General features: G+C 36.4%; 1 protein-coding gene and 1 non-coding gene across 2 annotated transcripts in view; both read left to right on the forward strand.

Moving 5' to 3' along the window:
* Positions 1–20,709, forward strand: part of Arhgap18 (Rho GTPase activating protein 18) — a 179,745-nt gene that overhangs the window by 36,613 nt on the left and 122,423 nt on the right. The window lies entirely within an intron of this gene.
* Positions 12,655–12,761, forward strand: LOC141416126 (U6 spliceosomal RNA). The gene has a single exon (XR_012441001.1). It is a non-coding gene; the product is annotated as a U6 spliceosomal RNA (small nuclear RNA).

Below are 20,709 nucleotides of genomic sequence, written 5' to 3' on the forward strand. Positions count from 1 at the left end.
GGAGTAACAGCTCCTGATGTGGTCTGTGAGCATGAACCCCCAGTGGACAGAATTCAGGGTGTTTGTAAGCAGGGAAAGAATAAACAGCAAGTTTATTCTCACTAGTTCTCACCAAATTGGACTTTTCCTTTAAAAATGTAGGCAGAAAACTACCATAGTACTAACAGAGTTTGTAACTTTGTCGTTAACAGAGACCGCAGGTATTTTCACGTGATGTAATAGTTGCAAATATCATGAAAAGCTGTTTGTGCATATCCAGAAAATTATAGAAGTTTATCAGAATTGTTGTCAGATCTTGTTTTTGAACACTCTAGTAAAGAAACCTATGTGTTACAGTAACAATTGTTTTTAACATTTGACAACTACATTTTTGAAGTTGATTTCATTTGTCATCCTATTTATCTAGTCTAAAAACTTAGCCTTTGCAGATTTCACCAGACTGAAGGGTGTTTGGGGCACAAAGTTTGAGAATTCCTGACCCAAAGATAGATGTAGATGTGTAGAGGCCATTATACCCTCAGAGTCTGAACCCACTCTACCTAAGCAATGCTCACAGCAGATTGGAATAAAGACCAGAATGTCACCTTATTAGTTTGCAATGATAGGTGGACTGCCACATAAGATTTGCAGAATTATAGGAGAAATGAACAAATCTATAGCCACAGTGGTGACGTTTTTCCATAAGGAGAGATTTTAATATACCACTTTGAGTAACTGCTAGAACGAGCTGGTTGGTGGTGGGGGGAGACCCCAACAAAGATAGAAAAAATTTGAACAGCATTACTAGCAAACCCGACCTTAACATACATGGAACCCAACAATTAGGGCATACGCCTTATTTTCAGCATACACACACATGTAGTAAAAGTGGCTACAGACTGGGCCAAAGATAAGTCGACAAATTTCATAGGGTTAAAATTTGTGATCACATTCCTAATAAGCTAGAAATTAACAAATGGAGAGCTAGGAAAATCCCCATTTGATTTAAAATAAAGAAGTCACTGTTTGGAATTAAGTAACTCTTATATTTAACCTAGAACTAGGAAATAGTTTGATTTTCTTTTTTTACATACGATATTGATGATACTACATTTTACTATCTGCAAGATGCAGCTACAACTCAGCCCTAGGAGGAAGGAAATGGAGAACTATAGGTTAGAAAAAGCCTACTACAAGCTAAGCATCCAAAGGGGGAAATTGGAAAAGAGAAGGAAATTTAGTCTAAAAACATAGAAGACACAAAGGTAGCAGAAATTAATGACATGAAAAAATAAAACTGTGATAAATAACAATCCCATATTCTATAGTAGATGCTTTGAAAGGACGAACAAAATGGATAACCTTTTTTGGAGAAGCTAAAACACCAATGACAAGGAAGAAAACATGTCACTGTGTATTTTAAAGACAAGAGTAAGACAATAAGGGAATATCAACACTATTAAGCCAATATATTTGAAAATTTATAAATTCCTTGTAAGTATAGACTAAAAAAAAACATGAGAAGAAACTTTAAGTTGAATTTGTTAATGAAAACCTTACACAAAAAGCACCCCTTGGTGCAGCTGGCTTCTTTGAAGAATTCCACAGAACACTAAAAAAAGATGAATTTTTCAAACTCTTTGAGACAGTAGAAAAAAAGGAGATACAACATTTTTTCATGAAACCTGATTATCCTTGATAGCAAGCACCAAACATCATAAGAAGAACTTAGTTTGATAATTTCTTGCTTTTTGTACAATGGATACCTAAGCATATGGCATATTTTTCTATTGCAACTATAAACAAATTACAACAAACTCAGTGGCTGAATTTATTTGTTTTTATTTTTTTCCTTTATTGTGCTGTGTGGGAGTACATTGTGGCATTTACAAAGGTTCTTACAATGTATCAACTATATCATGTGTGAATTCACCCCTTCCACTGCTCTCAGTCATCCCCCTACCCCCATTCATGGAATAGTTACAACAGGTATCATTATTGTATTTATATGCATGTGGTACACTTGTTTTTGCACTGTATTCACCCTCCTACCCCCTTTCCCTGCCACCTTTCTCCCTCTCCTCCCGGGGCAGGACCTGTTCCATCCTCCTGTTCTCTAATTTTGCAGAAGGGAAAAGAGAAAAGATGAAAAGGAAAACATGACATTTTTGTTTGTTTGAGATAAAGGTAAATATACAGGGAGTTTCCTTGTGATATTTCTTTGCATTTATATGTTATATCCCCAATTGGTTTATCTCCTCTAATTATCTACATTCTACCTTAGTCTCTTTCTTATATGTTTCAATTACTGGCTAAATTTATTATCTTACATTTTTTTATATTAGAAATGCTACCCATTTATCATTAGGGCTGAAATCTAGGAGTCAGTAGGGCTGCAGTCCTTTGTGGGAGCTCTAGGGGAGGATCCTTGCTTCTTCCACCGTTGGGAGGTGCTGCCTTCTGTACCTCTTACTCTCACCTTTATCCAGTCCTTGTCATGTTGCATCATTCTGACATACTCTTCTGCTGTCTTCTTCCTCTCCCTATTTATGGTCAGTTGATTGGCAACCTTCATTTCTCTTTACTATATAACATGACATTCACAGTTCCAGGGATTAGGATATGGACATTTTTTGGAGGGAGGGGTGCATTATTCTGCCTACTATGGAATATATTTCCATTTTATTTATGAGACTAGATGCAGAAATCACTAACAGAATACTCTCATATCAACTTTGGCAACCTATGAAAAGGATAACATGCAACAGCCAAGCAGGCTTACTCCAGAAAAGCAGCATTGGTTTAACACTTTGAAAATTATATTTATCACATTAATGAAAAATATAAAATTATTTGATTGTTTATTTAGATACATGCGATGTTCGATAAAAATTCAACTCTATCTGTGATTTTTTAAGTTAATGTTTTCTTCCCAAGACTGAGTGTGGTGGTCCTTACCTATAATTTCAGCACTAGGGAGGTTGAGGTAGAAGGATCGTAAGTTCAAGGCCAGCCTGAGCTATGTAGTAAGACCCTGTCTGAAATTTTTGTTTTCTTCTAGTAGACTGGCTAAAATCCCAAAACTGATAATGCCACATGTTGACAGTGGCATTGAGTAATAAGAATTCTCCTATACTGCTGGGAGAATTTATGGGGTCCATCCCATTGGAGAACTCGTTGACATTATATCTGCTAAAGTTAAATGTGCATATACCCTGTGACACAGCAGGCCCGTTCCCAGGTGTGTACTCAGCTGAAATGTGTTCAATATGTGCTTATTCACACACAGTATATTCACGGCATATTGTTTGTGTGGGTTAGAAATTGTAAAACTTGAATGTCTGCTCAGTAGAGTGGGTAAATTGTGCTCTGCATGTAATGGAGAGCTATGCAGCAACGAGAAGGGCAAACTGCACTTTGTTGTTTTGGGGGTTTGAACTCAGGGCCTTGTGCTTGTATGCAGGTGCTCCACCACTTGAGCCAGGCTAAACTACACTTACTTGAACACTGTGGATGTATATTGTGAGCATAACTGCAAAGAAAAAAAGCCAGGCAGTAAAGAATATATATTCTATTTTTACATTTATAGGATTTTCAAAAACTGGTAAAACTGAACAACAGTTTTAGAGATGGGTGCTTATGTGGAACTTTTGCTAAAAACTATTTTTAAAAGTAATTCTCATAAGTTCTGATAGTAAGGGACTATTGATTGGGAAGGAAGGAGTATAAGATTTTTAGCGGGGGGTGGCTGTACCCTATTTTATCATGGTGGTAGCTATTTGAGTGTTTGCATGGAGCAAATCATGGAGCTTTCTAATTTTATTTTGTACATTTGTCATGTATTACATCTGACCTGTTAGAGTACTGTGTCAAGCAAGTTAGAAGTCATTTTAATTATACATTATCAAGAACCAGTAACACAGAAATACGAAAATCTTAGTTTGAGAATAATGTGTAAAGCTGTGCCATTAAAAAAAAATGTTTACTGACAAAAAGAAGGAGTGCTGGATGCTTGGGTTATTTCTCTCAATAACGAGGTCTGCTTTGTCACTATTTTAAAAAGTTCTTTGGAGACACCTTTCTGTAATTCCAGGAACTGACAAGTTGAGCAAATAGAGTTGAAATGCTAATGGGATGCCCAGTGGAGATAGTCACACTGTAGCTTTAAGTGCAAACACTAACCTTAAAATGGAGAGAAATTAAGAATAGAAATCAGGACTACAAGTCACTGCCATAAAAGTGAATTTAATTTTTAGAGTAGAATGGCTACACAACATGGATTTCCTATCAATATGTATTTTTTTAACCATAATCTTATTTTGATAAAAAATAATATATCAGCTAAAAGTTTACACTTGAGAAAGGATTGTTCAATACATACAGTCAACATGAAGGGTTTTATTGATTACAGATATTTTAGAATATTTTTCATTTGTACTGCCAAATTTTATCTAAACTTCTAAATTACTAAAGTCATCTTAGCATTTATGGGATTCTGAATTTGATTAATTCTTTTGAAAGACACTGCCTCAAAAGCAAAATAATAATTAGAGATACAAATTTTAGAATTTTATGTCATTATAAAAATCCAGGGCTGGCTTTTGGTTCTACAATACCATTATTAGGAAAAATACCATAGTACTTCTAAAATATAAAATGTATTTATCATTGAATGAGAGTGAGACCTATATTCTTGTTTCATTTTTTTTTATTCTGCAGCTCTGTTCCATTTTACTCTTAAACAGTCCCAGAAAAAAATCCATGCATTATAGACAATCAATCTCTGTGTAATCTCATTCCTTTTAATTTTACCATCTAGAGCAACAACAATAACAAAACTCTACTCATTTCTGTTTGATACTCTTTCAAATACTTGGGGTTATATAACTTGAGTTATAAAAACACTTTCATAATCAAATAAACTCATGATTTTTTGATAACAAAACTGATTCACTGAGATGACAATTTACCTAAAGTCCTTTTCTCAGGCTGGCAGGAGTGGTGCCAGAACCCTGTCTATTAATACTGTCTCTGCCACAGAGGCTGGCAGCTGGCTTTTCCATCTCAGCTACTGGAGCGACTTGAAAGATGTTAGGCTGTGCTGTGAGGCAAAGAGGTTTACCTCCCCATGGGTCCCTGGTGATCTTGGATGAGTAGTGATTATTCTGATCCTCCGTTTCTTCATCCTTAAATTGTGATAATACCTCATGGTTGTTGCAAGGTTAAATGTAAACTATTTAGCGTAATATCTGGTATATCACAAACATTCAGTAAGGGTTTGCTATTATTTCTGAATGGTTTTTCTTCCTTGAATCAACATCCTTATTTTGTTCCATTTTTTTCCCGTATGACATATTTTGGAAATTTCATACCATCTTGATTATTCTTTTCCTTTCTCTGTCTGTATATCTATCATCGATCTATCTATCTATCTATCTATCATCTATCATCTGCCTATCTATAGATAGATTATATGTGTTGCTTAACAAATGTAGTTTATTTAGCTCAAGGAATCTGATGTATCTCTCAATTATGTATTTGCATAATTATTAAGTATTTTAGAACAATGAAAATTATAGCTCACTTATAAAATTCTGTGAAATCATCTACATTTGCTATTGTACTTTTTCCTTTCCCTACTTGCATTTTTTTCTCTCGTATCTTTCAGCTCTTGTAAAGGAAAACAAGCTTCATTCTGTAGTGGAAAAATAATGGAGCCCTATATGCACAGATGCCCTGAGAAATTGAATAAAATTAATCAACCAAAAAGAAAGATTTGCCAAATTCCTTTGTCTACACATTGTTGATTATTGGCCATGATTTTATGCCTGTTTAATTGTGGACAGGTTAATTTTCTGATCTATCTCATTTATACACTGCCTTCTGTGCCATTATTTTGTTTGATTAGTGATATATGCTAGTCATAACTATCTCCTCCAATTATGGCAGTTTTAGATAAATCTGAGAAATGGTTATGGAATGATTTCTATTGCTTCTAATACTTCCAAGTAATATTTCATCTTGGAATAACGACTTTGCATAGATGTTCCTTTCAGAAGGATGTTCAATTGTAACTTTCACATCTTTCCAATCAACTCCACAGGATTAAGTGACATTTGAATTTATCCTGGAAGTTGATGACCATTCTGATTTGATGAGCTATGTATATGGAAGTTCACAGTCTTCTTTAAATGGCAGGGGTCTCTGAGATGTTTGCTTAATCATTTCTCACTTCCAGAATCCTTTCTTTGTACCAGGCCTCTCTATTAAAGGGAGCTGGTTTCCAAAATAAAGGAGGAGTTCATGGTGTGGTAGGCTGGATCTGGAAGTAGCTCACCCAGCAGCCTGTATATCAGCATTCTTATGGGTTCTTACAACAACCTGACTGTGAACTGCCTTAGGTAATATGTACCAATGTGCTTGTAGTATCAGTAGTTTCCTTTTCAGGAGCAACATGGTAAGAGTAGTACAGAACTGGATTGACTAACGTTTGGAGAATTAGTTCTATTCCTTCTTTGGCTACTTAAATGCAACATCTGATGAGTGCCTTGACCTTTCTGTTCCTTTTCTATGAAACCAGAACAATCACACTTCTTAGAGGCCACATAGTGGAGTAAAGTGCCTGAGTTTGAACACCGACTCCATCACTTCAGAAGTCTGTGCGGTGTTACACAAGTTGTCTACCCTCACATCTAAAAAAGAGGGATTAATGATACCAGTTATCTTTTACGGTTGTATGTAGATTAGGTCAGTTAATGTGTGTAAAGTGCTTAGAACAATGTTTAACATGGTTATCCCTCAAACATTCACCATTGTTCTTTCCAGTAATGCCTCTCAGACATAAAAGAGAATGATAAGAATCAAGGTGCTATGGCTCATACCTGTAATCCAGTGCTTATAAGTGAAACCCATCTCAAAACACAAAACAATGCAAAACAAAAGGAGTTGGTAGATGGGTAGGTGAACAAAAGGCTCCAAATATTCGTGCCTGTTTAGTCACATCATGCGCAGTTTGAGGCCCTCACTGGGCTGTGTGTGCAGAGGCAGCCCCTGGTCCTAGGGGCCTTGAGGACACTGGCAAGCATTGAGTGCTTCTTAAATGGACCAAAGAAAAATTCCCAACCCCTTTCCCTTTTAATCATTCTTGCTAAAGGACTGAATACTTATGATCATCATTCAAGCTTTTTTTTTTTTTTTCTGATTCCCTGAAATTGCTCTGGCAGTATTGCCATTCTTACACTGCTAATTGTTGAATCTGCTCCCCTGCCGCTGCCTGAATTTGGAATTATTTACCTGGCTGCCTCTGCTTCCGTGTGAGATGTGAGGAAAGCTTTGTGACTTGGCAGTAAGTTGTGCCTCTGCTGTGAGGCCTTCCTGCAGTATTTTCTATATTGCACTGGGTAACTTGGCCATAGCAGGATAGAGGATAATCGTAGGTAATGGAAAGAGAATGTGTCTGAGCAAGCCTTGGCTTTAAATTCATTGTCAGTTTTTGGTAATATGAAGTCAGTTACTTATTTTTCCCTTCTTCAAAATGGTGGCATGTCACCTGGCTTAGAACTGATTAAATGTAATGTCTGAAGCAGCCGTCCTACCTGGCATGCAATAGACACATGAAATATTTGTTCCTTTCTCCTTTAGAAGGTCACCTGATATCACCCACACTCTTTGCTAATGATAGGATTTCATTTGCTTACAAATTGTCCTTCTGAGTTCTAGGCATTTTTGCGGCAGAGGGAAGACTTTGTTTTTTAGCCAGCAGGTGGCAACCAAATTAAAGCTAAAAGTTCACCTTATTATGATAGCAGATAAAAACATTGCCTTTTGCATATTAATGCTTGATGGAATGACAGGTGAATGGAAAACATTTGGAACAGTAATGGAGTCACCCAACAAAGGCATTTTTAACACCAGGCCTCTGATAGAGAAGATTGGTTTTCCTGGGGCTGATTTTGATTTCAGTACCTGCACATCACTGTCACACGCCTTGTTAAAGACTTGTCAGAGGAATCATCCAGATTTATGCAACATTGTGTTTAAAATAATGAATCTAGTCACTCGATTTGGCAGTTAAAAAAGCAGAGTAAAAAGTGAAGTCATCACTTGATAAAATAGAATGGTTATAAAATACTATTTCATTTTATTTTCAATCTGGATTTGTGGAGGCTTTTTGTTTGTTTTTTTGCTCTCTGTGGATGAGTGTGTTTGTGTTTTAAACAAAGCACACCCTTTGACTCAAAGTCTTAAAAAGGTAGAACTCTTTATAAATTTGGTTGTAGAATCTTAGGATTTGTTTGGGTTTTTTTGTTTTTTATCAATAAAGTGGAGATATTTCCATCACCTATTGTTGTAAAGAATAAGTTTTTTATTTTTTTCAGCACTGGGGATTGAATGCAGGGACTCTCATTTGCTAGGCTGATGCTCTAACACTTGAAATCATACCCCCACTCTTGGTAAGGATTAAAGCAGGTGATGTATGCAAAACACTTAGTATTTCACATGGCGCACAGTGAGCAGGTACAATAAATGGTACCCTTCAGGTGGTTTATGTTATAATTATAGGATCACCAAAGGTAGAAAGGATCTGGGAGCCCATACCACCTGACTAACCCTTTCTTGTTTTCTCAGGCGATGGAGGCATAGAATAAGTTGCACAAAGCTTTAGAGCTAATTTCTTCTGGATACTAGAACTCCTGAAGCCTGTGGTCTTTTTTATCTCAACACCCCCAATTACTCATTAACTCTGGTTGAAGCTGGATAGTATGGAGCCTGGCTGCACTGTTTCCAGGGACTATGGGCAGGATGGTCAGTGTGGTAGGCCTTGTGAAGACTGCATTCAGAAGTGTCATGATCAACTCATTGTCATATGATATATGGTGCTGATACAGAAGAGATAAATCCCTAATACTAGCTTTCCATCTGAAGCAAGTCCCTGTGAGGCCACCTTTCTCTTAAAAAGGAGACCATGTCCACTTGCCATTGTAGTTGATACTCAATCAACATCCTATGATTGTCAGGAATGGTAATAATGATTGCAATTGCATGTGTTCTGTAGAAAAGAGTGGTGACACTCACTTGCAAAAGCAGCTATGCTGAGTTTCCCTTAGCGAGACAAGAAGCAGAGGTGCAGTTTCCCATTTAGCTTGATGTTCACTATCTTTGGTTGTCCAGTGTCTCTAGAGGTGAGGGATGGCTGGATAGTGTCTCTTTAATCATTTGATGACTGTCATCATCTCTCCATAAGCTACCAATATGCAAAGTTTGGGCCACCACACCATCAGTGAAATTTGGTTTTGAACAGATAAATACTTCATAGTCCCATCATATTAGAGGAAAAGGGAGGACAGAGGTTCCTGCATGCAATGTAACTCTTCATTTTACAAATCAGAAGCTACAGCAGGACATCACCGGGTTATCATATCTCAGATGAACACAGTCCTCCTTCCTTTTTAATGATATTATTTAAGGCAAAGATAATAACTTTAGTCATCTCAATCCTAATGAAGATGTTTCAAACCAAAGAAAATCATAATTGATGGTGGTTCAAAGTTAGAAATAAGGAAAGCATGTCCTCTGCTATGTACTTTTGTATAATGTGGAACAGATTTATTTTTTCCCCCGAGTCTTCTTTCCCACTTCAGGGGTCTCTCTGACTCAGGCCTGTATTAAACACAAAGGATTTGAATTTCCCACACTCTCTGTGATCAGTAAGTACCTTCAGGGAATGATTAAAACAAAATCTGAAACTCAAGATGTAAGTAGAAAAGAGATTTCGGTGAGAAGCATCCAGGTGCTGTCCCATGGATAGCTGCCTCTGACCTATAGACTCTAGGGAGTGACCCTGATTACAGGTCTGTTGCTAAGCCAGATTCATGAGCTAAGAATGCACAAAGGATGTCTTTGGCTTTGGAATAATTTCAAGTAGCTAAGTTAATAATGTCTCTAACATCTAGGATTTATAAAGTAAAGGTCTTCTAAAATTAGATACTTATAATTTATAATTAGGCTTAATTATAGCTGTTGATTAGTGATGAAAGTAGTGATTTAGTGCTGTGCTGTAGAGTATTATGGACTTCATGTTCTTTTCTTGATGCATCTTCATCGTGTGTTTGGAAGCTCAGTAAGACAAAGACAGGTTGAGACTATTGACAAATTAATTCTAATGTGAAAGCAATTATGGTTTCTTTAGGAATGGGGAGATAAAAGAACAGAGTGAAAATGATTATTTTCCTTCTTATTTCAGAATATGTAGTTGGCATTACTTTTGCTTGTCAGGTGATATAGGGATATATTAACCATGACTGATTCAGTACAACAGTTTCTTCTTACCACAGAAATCCAGCATTTATTTTATCAGCCAAAGAACTCTCCTAGCAGAGATCAAAATTGACTTTAATTCTCTATTATGCTGTTCTCAGGGTCATACCAACTATCCACCTCCTTTTGTGGGGAAGCAGGGCTCTAGAAGACCTTACATTCTTGGCCAGGTCAGTCGCATTTGTATCAACAACCAATATGAATGAGAGACTATATAGGGAATGTTATACTGAAAGTTGGAGATAGTTGGAATTTTCTGCCCTTAAGGAACATAACAGTCCTATAGAGTCTGTGTGGAGAGGAGAGAGGTTATGAAAAACATAAATAACTTCAATATAGCATTATAGTGGTAGGATTTTAGAGGGCCAGACATATTCCAAGGGGACATGTTAGAGATGAAATTATCATGCATTGAAATGCTGTTCATACTTCTGTGATTGGACCTTTCTAGAGGGTGGCTGAGAGAGATGTAACTCAACAGCTCGTTCTTTCTTATGAAAAATAAAAGTTTTCACTTTTTTAAAAATAAGCTATGTGTGGAGTGCTTGCTTAGCAAGCACAAGGCCCTGAGTTCAAACTCTAGTATCATCATAAAAAAAAATGCTAGACTATTTATGTGAGTTAGCCACTTTCATTTAAAATACCTAAAGGAACAGGCTCAAACCCCCCTTACTGTGGAACAGGGTACGGAGAGAGGACAGTGAGGTAGTAAGCAAAGTGCATTGACGCAGTAGCTGGCTCTGACCTAAGGTGATGTGATATTGGGACCAAGAGTGGTCACCTTTGGAAGAATCCTTTATTGTGGATCTAGAGTTCATTATTTGCAGGTTCCAGGTTCCAATGACAACAGTATAACTTTAATGCATACAGAATGAGAAATATGCATAGCATAGTGTTTCACTTCACACTGACTTACAAGAGAGAAAATGTATGGCGCTCCTGTATGATTAAAAGGTGAATCTGTGGTAATCAAGAAGACAGGCATCAAAGGTAAACATGAATGCAGGTGTCTATCTATTTAATTGGTAGACTTAAGAGTGTTCAGAGTACTATTGTTTCCCCTGTTGCTTGTCAGTTGTGCTCTGAGATTTCATTAATGACAGAACAATGATCAAATCAACACAACACAAACCTGTCTGATGCTAGAACTCCTAACCTCCTAACCAAACAATAACACCCCTTTCTGAATGTATGTCATAAGCAGCCAGCTTTTGTAAAAATACTAAAAATATTGGGATAAAGTCAGGATACCTGGGTTCAAATCCAAGCCCTCTTGGTTCTACCTCTCCTCTTGTAAATTATTTCACCTTTCTGGCTAAGTTTCAGTTTCCTCATTTGTCAAATAGTAAAGAAGAGAGGATGAGTTGAAGTAACAAATAATAAATAGCACAGAGTAACTTATAATTGCCATTTTAATAAAGGCATTTTTTTGTTCAACTAAGGGATCTGAGAATTTGGGCTTACTAGCTTTTTGCAAGTATATTATTTCATTTTATTCACCAGTGTGGTACTATCAACTAAGTCAATGCCTGACACTAGTAGATGTTATAACAGAAGTATTTGCTGAGTGAATACACTGATGGGTGGCCAAGGAATACATCCTCATAGAACAATAAACAAATGAATTGGCAATATTTATACCGTGGTTGATGTTTTCGGGCCAATTCAATGACCTCATATTAATCCAGGAAATGGAGAATTAAGAGAGAGTTCCATAATTATCAAATGGTAGTTAGGGATTTTATTCTTTTACTAACTTAAAGTTTGCTGCATTAATTAATGGGACAAGAAATGAGTGACTGTGGGCTATGGGTGCAGCTCAGTGTAGAGCGCCTGCTTAGCACGTACTAGGCCTTGGGTTTGATCCCCAGCACCACGAAATGAATAAGTCAGTAAATAAATATGCTTCTAATTGAAGTTTTTCAGGCTCCATATAGCAAGTTCATTGACAAGTTGAAACAGACATGAGAAAGGAAGTAAACCAAGTCCTTATCAAGTGAGGCAGGGCATATCAGGGGATCTGTAGGGCTTCCTTAGAGGTTCATGCACACTCCTAGCAATCACACAAACTTGCCACAGCAGGACTGGTTCAGTAAACATGCCAAGGTATGAGTCAGGCAAAAGACAATCCCACAGTCTGTACAGGAGGTCCAGCAGGTTCAGCATCAAGTCAGTTAACATGACAGGCAAAGGCAGTGACATGCAAAGTCTGGAGGAAACCAGGCCTGGGCCGGGTCCATCTTGAATCTTCTTTTAAGACCAAGTAGGACAGATTAAAAAATCTAGAGTAAGGGCTTTCATACTAAAATGGGTGCTTTGCATTTGAAGTCAGTTATTTGTGTAAACACAAGAAAAGGCGTGCTGGCTTCGGCAGCACATGTACTAAACATAGAAGGATACAGAGAAGGTAAGCATGGCCCCTGCACAAGGATGACATGCAAATTTGTAAAGTGCTCCATATTTTTCTTTCTGCTGGTCTGTTTTTGTTGTTGTTGTTGTTTTTAACTGTAAAATGTTATCAATCAAACTATTATAGCAGCTACAATAATTCACCAGCATGACAAAATAGTTAAAAAAAAAAGTCATCAACACTTCAGAAATGAAAGCAACTTTTGAAATTTTCTTTCAAAATTGTCAAATATATTTTATGAAGAATTTGTAAAAGTGGGGAAATGATTGTAATTTATTGTTCATGACTTTTTTTTAAATGAAGTGAGTTTCAACCAAAAAAAGAAAGAAAGAAAAGGAGGTCCTACCTATAACTAAGCTACCTTTGTAGCTTGAAAAGATACATCAAAAAAAAGTTGACAACTTGTTCCATCCCTGGATGAGTTAGTTACCCCAGGCTTTGTGCCCCCTCCCACTTTTGTGGCTTCTGTAACTGCATCACTTGATTCTATTTAATGGTAACATGTCTCTTATCCTTGAGGTCAGGATAGTGCACGTAGCAGTTAAATAAATCCATAAATGACTATCAGTGTTTATTAAAGACTTTAAATGTCCAGTAACTAACTCTTAGAAAAACCAAATTGGTAACTTTGTGCCAATATTTTAAAAATTTGCCTAAATACTTTGTCATTTTGTTTTTGTAGTTTGATTCTAAAATATTTATTTCAGTCATATTAGAACAATTCTGAAACTTACCATTGGTGGTGTCTGTAATATATTATAATTAATATAATGTTTTGTCATTACCAGTGGTTTGCAAAGTGATGAATCGTGAGTCTAAGGAGAGATAGGTCCCTTAGGTTTCCTATGCTAGTGTAACAAGACTATACTCACCTTACCGTGCTGGTGGTACTTTATACACACAGAGTAGAATAATGGTAAAAGCATGCAGTTTTGGATTAAAACCTTTTTATTCTGAATCCTGGTTCTGCCTTTTTTTTTCCCATTTTAAATTTAAGCATAGAGTTTTCCCCTACTATTAATCTTTGAGTTGCAATTCTTATCTGCATGATGAGAATAATGGATTTTTATGTAGACATTTGGTGAATAAAAATTCAGTAAATGCATGTTCCTTTCTTCTCTCTACTCTCTCATCGGCTTACGTATGCCTTTGAACAGCCTTGTTATGGGAACATGTCATTTCTGCAAGTTCAGGAACAGTCTTAGTGGCGTGAATGAGTTAGGAGAGAGACCTCCCTGGAGTCTTTGATGTTAGCTATCCTCCACTGGTCCTGTAGGGTTCTCTATTGCCTTAGGTAAGAGTTTAGCTACTCTTTTGTTGATAAGGTCTTCTTAGGCAGCCAATGTTGCGATTTTACACAATAACTTAATAACAGTATTATACAACCACCATCCTTTTTGGAAAGAATTTTACCTTTTGTCCTCATCTTGTAAACAAGGATGGGCCTCTATTTAAAGAAGAGGAAAAGGAAGAGGGAAAAGGATATTATATCACCTGGCCTAGCATTTTTAGGAACAGATGTTTTCCTTGTGTCATTGTTGAGAAAATATGGGTTTAAGATAGTATAAACCAAATGTTCAAAAATCAATTCAAACTATTCTTTTGCTTGATGGAACAAAACTATGAGGAAATTAAAGTACTAAAAAGTCAAAGGTTGGTGTACCTCCACCTCCCTCAAACAAGTTATCAGCATTCCATTGTGATAGAATCTTAGACTGTGGATATTAGACCTGCAGGCCTTAAACTTCCGGGGTGGAATCCTGGGTAGGTGCTATAGTTACTTTTTCTAATTTCTAAATTTAACCTGAAAAATTTCAGTTGTGAGATCTATTTTATCCTTAGCAGTTTTTTCAATTTAGTAATCACAGACGAGGGGACCTCACATGTTTCCAGACATTGCCAATGACTGGCTATATGATACTAAGCAGTTAATTCACTGATACACCTTAAACATTTTGCATCTGTGTATGTCAATAGGGGGCTAAGAGAGATCAAATATTTGAAAGAGCCTTGTGAGGGTCTGAAACTTCATAGATATTCAGTAAGTTCACTTTTGTGATCATGTTTCTTCCTGCATTCTTTTAACACTTATATTTTATTTTATGGCAGTACTGGGATTTAGACTTAGGTTCTCACCCTTGCTAGGTGGGTACTCTACCACTTGAGCCACTCCACCAGCCTTTTTTTGTGATGGTTTTTTTTGAGAGTTAGAGTTTGTATCTTCGCTTCTTTTGTTTGCTATCTTGTAGAAAGCCATGTCCTAATTCAGGACTCTGTTTACAAGCATTTTCTCTGGTAATAAAGTAATAAGTAGTTAATACAGAAAGCTGGGGAGGGTGGATGGGGGGTAGGAACATATACACACTGGTTTAATTGTGCTTCCTTTACTGATACCTTACTAGATCTTGGAGTTATTTACCTCTTTTTAGTTGTTTCCTTAATATTGAAGTATACTTTTATTTATTTGTTTTTGCTCATAGCTCCAATGTTTGTTATTATAAATAGATACACCTTTGTCCATACTAACTTAAAATAAAACCCTGAGGACTTATCTAAACCTCTCCCAAGATTTTGTTAGAAGTCATATGACTATAGCATATGACCCCGAATGTGACTTTAATGGAACTGTGGGCTGATAGGAAATTATTTTTTTAGAGGTGGGCTTGCTAGCCCCCTATCAAAGTGCCCCATGGAGGCCATTGCTTGTGCCCAATACCTGGTTGGATGTGCAGTAGACCCTCAGATGGGCTCATTTTATGCCTCTGGTTCACATTGAGATGGTAGAATTTTTGTTCTGGACTGAAACCTTTGAAAAGGTCTTTTTAAAAATGTTTGATGGTGATTGTACTGACTTTCTTTTTATTTTTCTCTAATCCATGAATGTTCCCAACTGCATAGAATAGTGTCAAGGCCATCTCTCTTGAAAGAAATGATATCTCATGGAGAGCTCCGCCCATTTCATTTTGTTTTATCTGAGTGACATATTTATTCTGCTCAACACAGGTCTATTTTGATGATCTTTGCAAGGTTAAAACAAGTATTACTTTTGATCTGGGCAGACTTACAGTAGGGAGAATTCTGATGTAGTTCTCATTTTCATGACCAAAAGTATGGCTCTACTGTCTCAATTGGAATCCTTGATAACTTACAGTGATAAAAAAAATTTCCCAGGACATCACAGTATGAGATTTAAACTCAAAGACTTGGAAGGTTATATTCACCTTCTGGAAAAATTTTAAAACTACTTCTATTTAAGTGGAAAAGGCAATATGTTACAACTTGTATGTGAAAACTCTGAAAGAATAATCTTCCTTTGTCACACCAAGACTTCCTGCTTTTCTTCTCTCATGCCAATTTGTGATCAAAGCTGTTCTTTATGAATATGTCTACTCAACAGTGTTTAAAAGTAACCTATGAATATAAAATGTGATGTGCTTAGAAAGATGATTACTGGATGAAATTTTATTACATTTATTATTCATCCTTGCAGGAATGTGACATATCTGATATTAAACATGTAATTTAATTATTAAGGAAGAAAAAAATATATAGCTTAGACACTTTTAAAGAAAAATACAAAGATAAAATATAGTTACTGGGAAGTCAAGTTGATGGAAAATATATTTTTTATTCTAGAGGACTTCAATTTCTTTCACTGTTTAAAATGTAGACAATATTCTGAGTTGGTTTTTGTTTTTTTGAGTGGGTAGGATGGAAATTTTAAAGACATTATTTAGGAGTGATTTGCAAGAGCTTGATAAACCTTTTTATGATAGATGTTTTACATGGAGGGTTTCTAAACTTGAACAGTTTATACTGCAAGAAAGTATTTTGGTGCTAGGATGTAAAGTTTTCCTCAAATCTTACAGCCCTGGCTCTGCACCCATTTGACCAGCTATTACCTAGCCTTTTCTTCCTTTGGAAGAAAGAAGTTTATAGCTTCTTGTAACTCAGTAGTTATAAAAGAAGCAGCTTGGTCTAGATATAGATAACTTTGGGTAGCTTCAACCCTGTAATTTTGAGTCTGTTTTAAAATTTGAGAAGGCTGAAGTCCTCATGATTATAGCTGTGTTTGCTGAACCTTTGTAAAAAACAAGGTAGCCAAATTATTAACTAGAATGCAGGAAAATAACCTTTCCAGATATTTCAGAACATATTGCAGGAGCATAAACTGTTATTGTACTAAGATGTTATTTAAGGAGATCTTTCTCAATTGGAGTGAGGGATGGGACATTTGGATAAAAAATTTTTACAATAATATCTAGAACAATGGTTCTTTCCTGGAGATGGTAAGAATCTATCAAAACTCATGAATCCTGGCTCAAAACTAGATCAGTATAAACAATTATACTCCAAATTTTAGATACAATTTGTTAATTTCACTGGAAATTCTTTCACAGAGAGTTAATATGTAACTAGTGATGCAAGGACATTATACCCAAATAAAGTTGTGTAAAATTTTTGCATAAAGAGAACATTTTATTTCCTTGATTCTATATTGCTGTTGTCAAAGGAGTCAGGTTTAATAGATTTTGGGGAAATAAAAAAAGTCTTGCCACTATATCAAATAATCTGAAGGACTTCAAGCTACATACTAACTTCAAGAATGTTTCAAATCTGTTTCTTAGGTTTGGCAGAATGGCTCAAGTTAGGTACAGCACCTGCCTTGCATGCACAAAAAAAGCTGTTTCTTAGAATAGAGGGACTATGGTGTGGTTATATGTGTGTGTCACTTGAAGAAAGCGAATGGCTATTTCCAGGAAAAATACACAGAACATCAAATGGTCAAACAAGAGACAAAATAAATTCTCCCTAAGTAAATACTAATGAAAAGGTTGTTTTTCTTTAAGATAGAATTAATTTTGCTTCCATTTTGGTAGCTGAAAACTCTGGTTCTCAGAGGTCTTAGTTGGCAGAGGAAATTAGGAGTCATAGAACTTGCTGTGCTGAGCTTGGACTTGGCCCACACCAAGGCTGGCTAATCTGGAATCCTCCAAGACCCTGAGCTGAAGTTGGTCAGAAAGTCAAGTCTGAGTAGGCGCAAACCTGCAAAAGGTTCTGAGATGTTTCTGTCAGAGATGTTAAAGAGTAACTGTCCCCTCCCTCCCTGGGCAAACAGCTGTGGCATTTGAATAGTAGAGTTTAAAATTTGTCTGGTACTTCAGTTTCCCACCTAGGCTGGTATGGTGACTGATTGTGCAAAAGAACTCTGCTTGCTCTGTGTCTTCAAAATGGAAAGATTTACTTACTCAGATGACAAGGAAGAATTGATATTAAATAAGCCAAACCCTTCCCCATCCCCCAATTCCTCATTGAAATAATTTTTCTTTTCTTCTAAAAACTGAAACTTCTCCAAGAAGTAGAGTCAAACATTTTAGCCATACTTTAGAAAACTAGCAAACTCTGTGTCATCAGAAAGATGCTCATGCCTATAATCTTAGCCACTTGGGAGGTTGAGCTTGGGAGGATTGCAATTTGAGATCATCCTGTGCAAATAGTTTGCAAGACTCCATTTCTAAAAATAGCTAGAACAAAATAAACGGAAGGTTTGGCTCAAATGTTAGAGTGTCTGATTGCAAATATGAAACCTTGAGTTCAAATTTCAGTCCCACTATAAAAAAAAAGATACTAATATTCTCCTATTGTTTTCTCAGTTTTATTTCTGCTTTTGAGATAGGATCTCACTGTGCAGTCCAAGCTGGCCTCAAATTCAAGATCCTCCTGCCTCTGCTTCCTAAGTGCTCAGATTACAGTTGTGCATCACTGTGCTTGGTTCTTTCCTATTGTTACTTGATGCCCTGTTTTGAGAAGTCTGTGATTAAAGCCTAAGCACTTATGATGTTGACAAGTTCCATGTCTCTCCACCAATGTTTTTGCCACCAATGAGTGCACTTGTAAAGAGCATTGATCCACAGTGACATGCAAATGTGATCTCTTCACCAGAGATCACAAACAAAACTGTATGTGCTGTTGAATAGTTGAGGTGCTCCATCAGTAATTTTTTATTCCAGTAATACTTTATTTGCTCTTTGTGAAGACATCTCTACCCTAGAAATTTCCTAAAGGGCTTACAAAACAGAAATTCTTTTTGGTGGCATTGGTTTACCAAGTACTTTGGTCTTTCAGTATAACTAGCTGCTTTATAAATCTAGGTTTTATCACTTTTGTAAAAGATTTCACAACAGATTAATTTGTTCAAGTTTTTGTTATTAGTAAATTGGGTTTACCTTTTGCCAATTGAAAAATTATTTTTCATTGGCTGTGTGTGTGTGTGTATCCCTAATATAGGTTTTATATCACTATGAACTATAACACAACTATTTTGTAGTTGTATAGATACAAGTATAAAACATTACAATGGCCTTCACTTTGTAGTGGATAGCTGTCATCGTTTTTAATAGTATCATGCTTTAGTTTTTTCTTTTTCTCCAAGTCACAAATCAACTTACCCCTTTCTTAGATCGGCAGCCTTCCCAGGTTTCACCCAGTGGTTTCTTTTACAGGGCTGGTAGATAAACATCCTTTGTAACGTAATTCCAGCTTTTGTATTTGGACAAATCTAAATGCTGATACAATTGTAGATTTTCCAAAGAGCCTTTATTCATAAGAAAATTGTACCTTTCTAGAATGTTGTAGCCTCTGGAATATACTTCATTCTTGATTTCATGCTTCTAGTTGTAAGGGTTTACAACATGGGTCTCCTTGTATTCAGTAATGAGGAGAAAACTAAAGGAAAAGTAAGGGTCATTGCACTTTTTTTTTTTCTTCAGTAATGTCTACTATTGATATAATAGGTGGACTAAGCATGAAGTTGTATGATTTTAACCTTCACAGTTCTACCATGTATAGAACCTTCCAAGGCCTCGTGGCTAAGAAATTCTGTAAGCTTCCAAGTTGACAAATGTTGGTCACTGTCTGATATTTTAAAAAAGAATTTAAGAAAGATGTTCATAATTATAGTAACTGGAGTACTTTTTCTTTCCCCTTAATGCTGGAGAATGAAGTCAGGGTCTCATACATGTTAGGCAAGTGCCCTACAACTAAGCTACATCCTCAGCCCTTGACTTTTGGAGGCTGGCCTTGAACTCACATCTGCCTCTGCCTCCCAAGTGCTGGGATTACAGGCACTCATCACCTTTTGTTTCAGCAGAAGCTGGTTTAGATAGGGCATAATGATACGGTCTTTTGGAGTGATATGTGTACCATGCCACACAACCCCAATAATTTAACATGAACAACAAGTTTCAAAGTGCCACCAAAGAAACTAATGTGTTTGTGCCAGTCTGAATGTAAATCTCCAGAACACTGCATTTATATCAGTTTTCCAGTTGGTTAAATATTTTAAGTTGGCTAGGTATTATTTACCTTGTTAGTTATAACAAGGTAACTTGTTCATAAGTGAAATAGTATCAGTTCCAGGAGAACTGTAATCTTAATAATGTTTAACTGCTCAGGCTCAGTGATCACATAAAACTAGGTTTATGTTCCCTGGTTGTGGTACCTACTAGCTGGTTTTCTTCAAATTCCTCATCTCTACAGTGGGCAAAATTCTAATATATCTCTTAGGGTTGTGATGGTTGAATGAGTCCATGTGGACCATGTCCAACAAAGAGTAAGTACTTAAATATTAGCAGTTATTATTTATTGGTAGTAAACTCTAACTGTAAGGATAATTTTTTTTCTAAATGTTCGCCAAGAAGCTTAAATTAGCCTCTGGCAATAGCACTTGCACACTATTCCAAGCATGACTTGTGTTTTTTCCCTGAAGGAACAGTGAAGAAAATAGCCTTGATAATGATGCAGAAATTTGTAGAGCTATCCAGAGAAAGGAAAAGGCTTGTTTCTTTTTGCCCCAGATGGAATTAGAAACAAGTGCCACTTCCCTGGAAGTAGGTTTAGATTTTGTATATACAATATTTTTCATAGTTCCTCAGCACAGAATTGGCTAGCTTACATGTGCTCAATAATTATTCATACAAAGCAGCCCTGATAAAACATCAGCC

The sequence above is a fragment of the Castor canadensis genome, chromosome 1 (genome assembly GCF_047511655.1).
Source record: "Castor canadensis chromosome 1, mCasCan1.hap1v2, whole genome shotgun sequence".
Taxonomy (NCBI): Eukaryota; Metazoa; Chordata; class Mammalia; order Rodentia; family Castoridae; genus Castor; species Castor canadensis.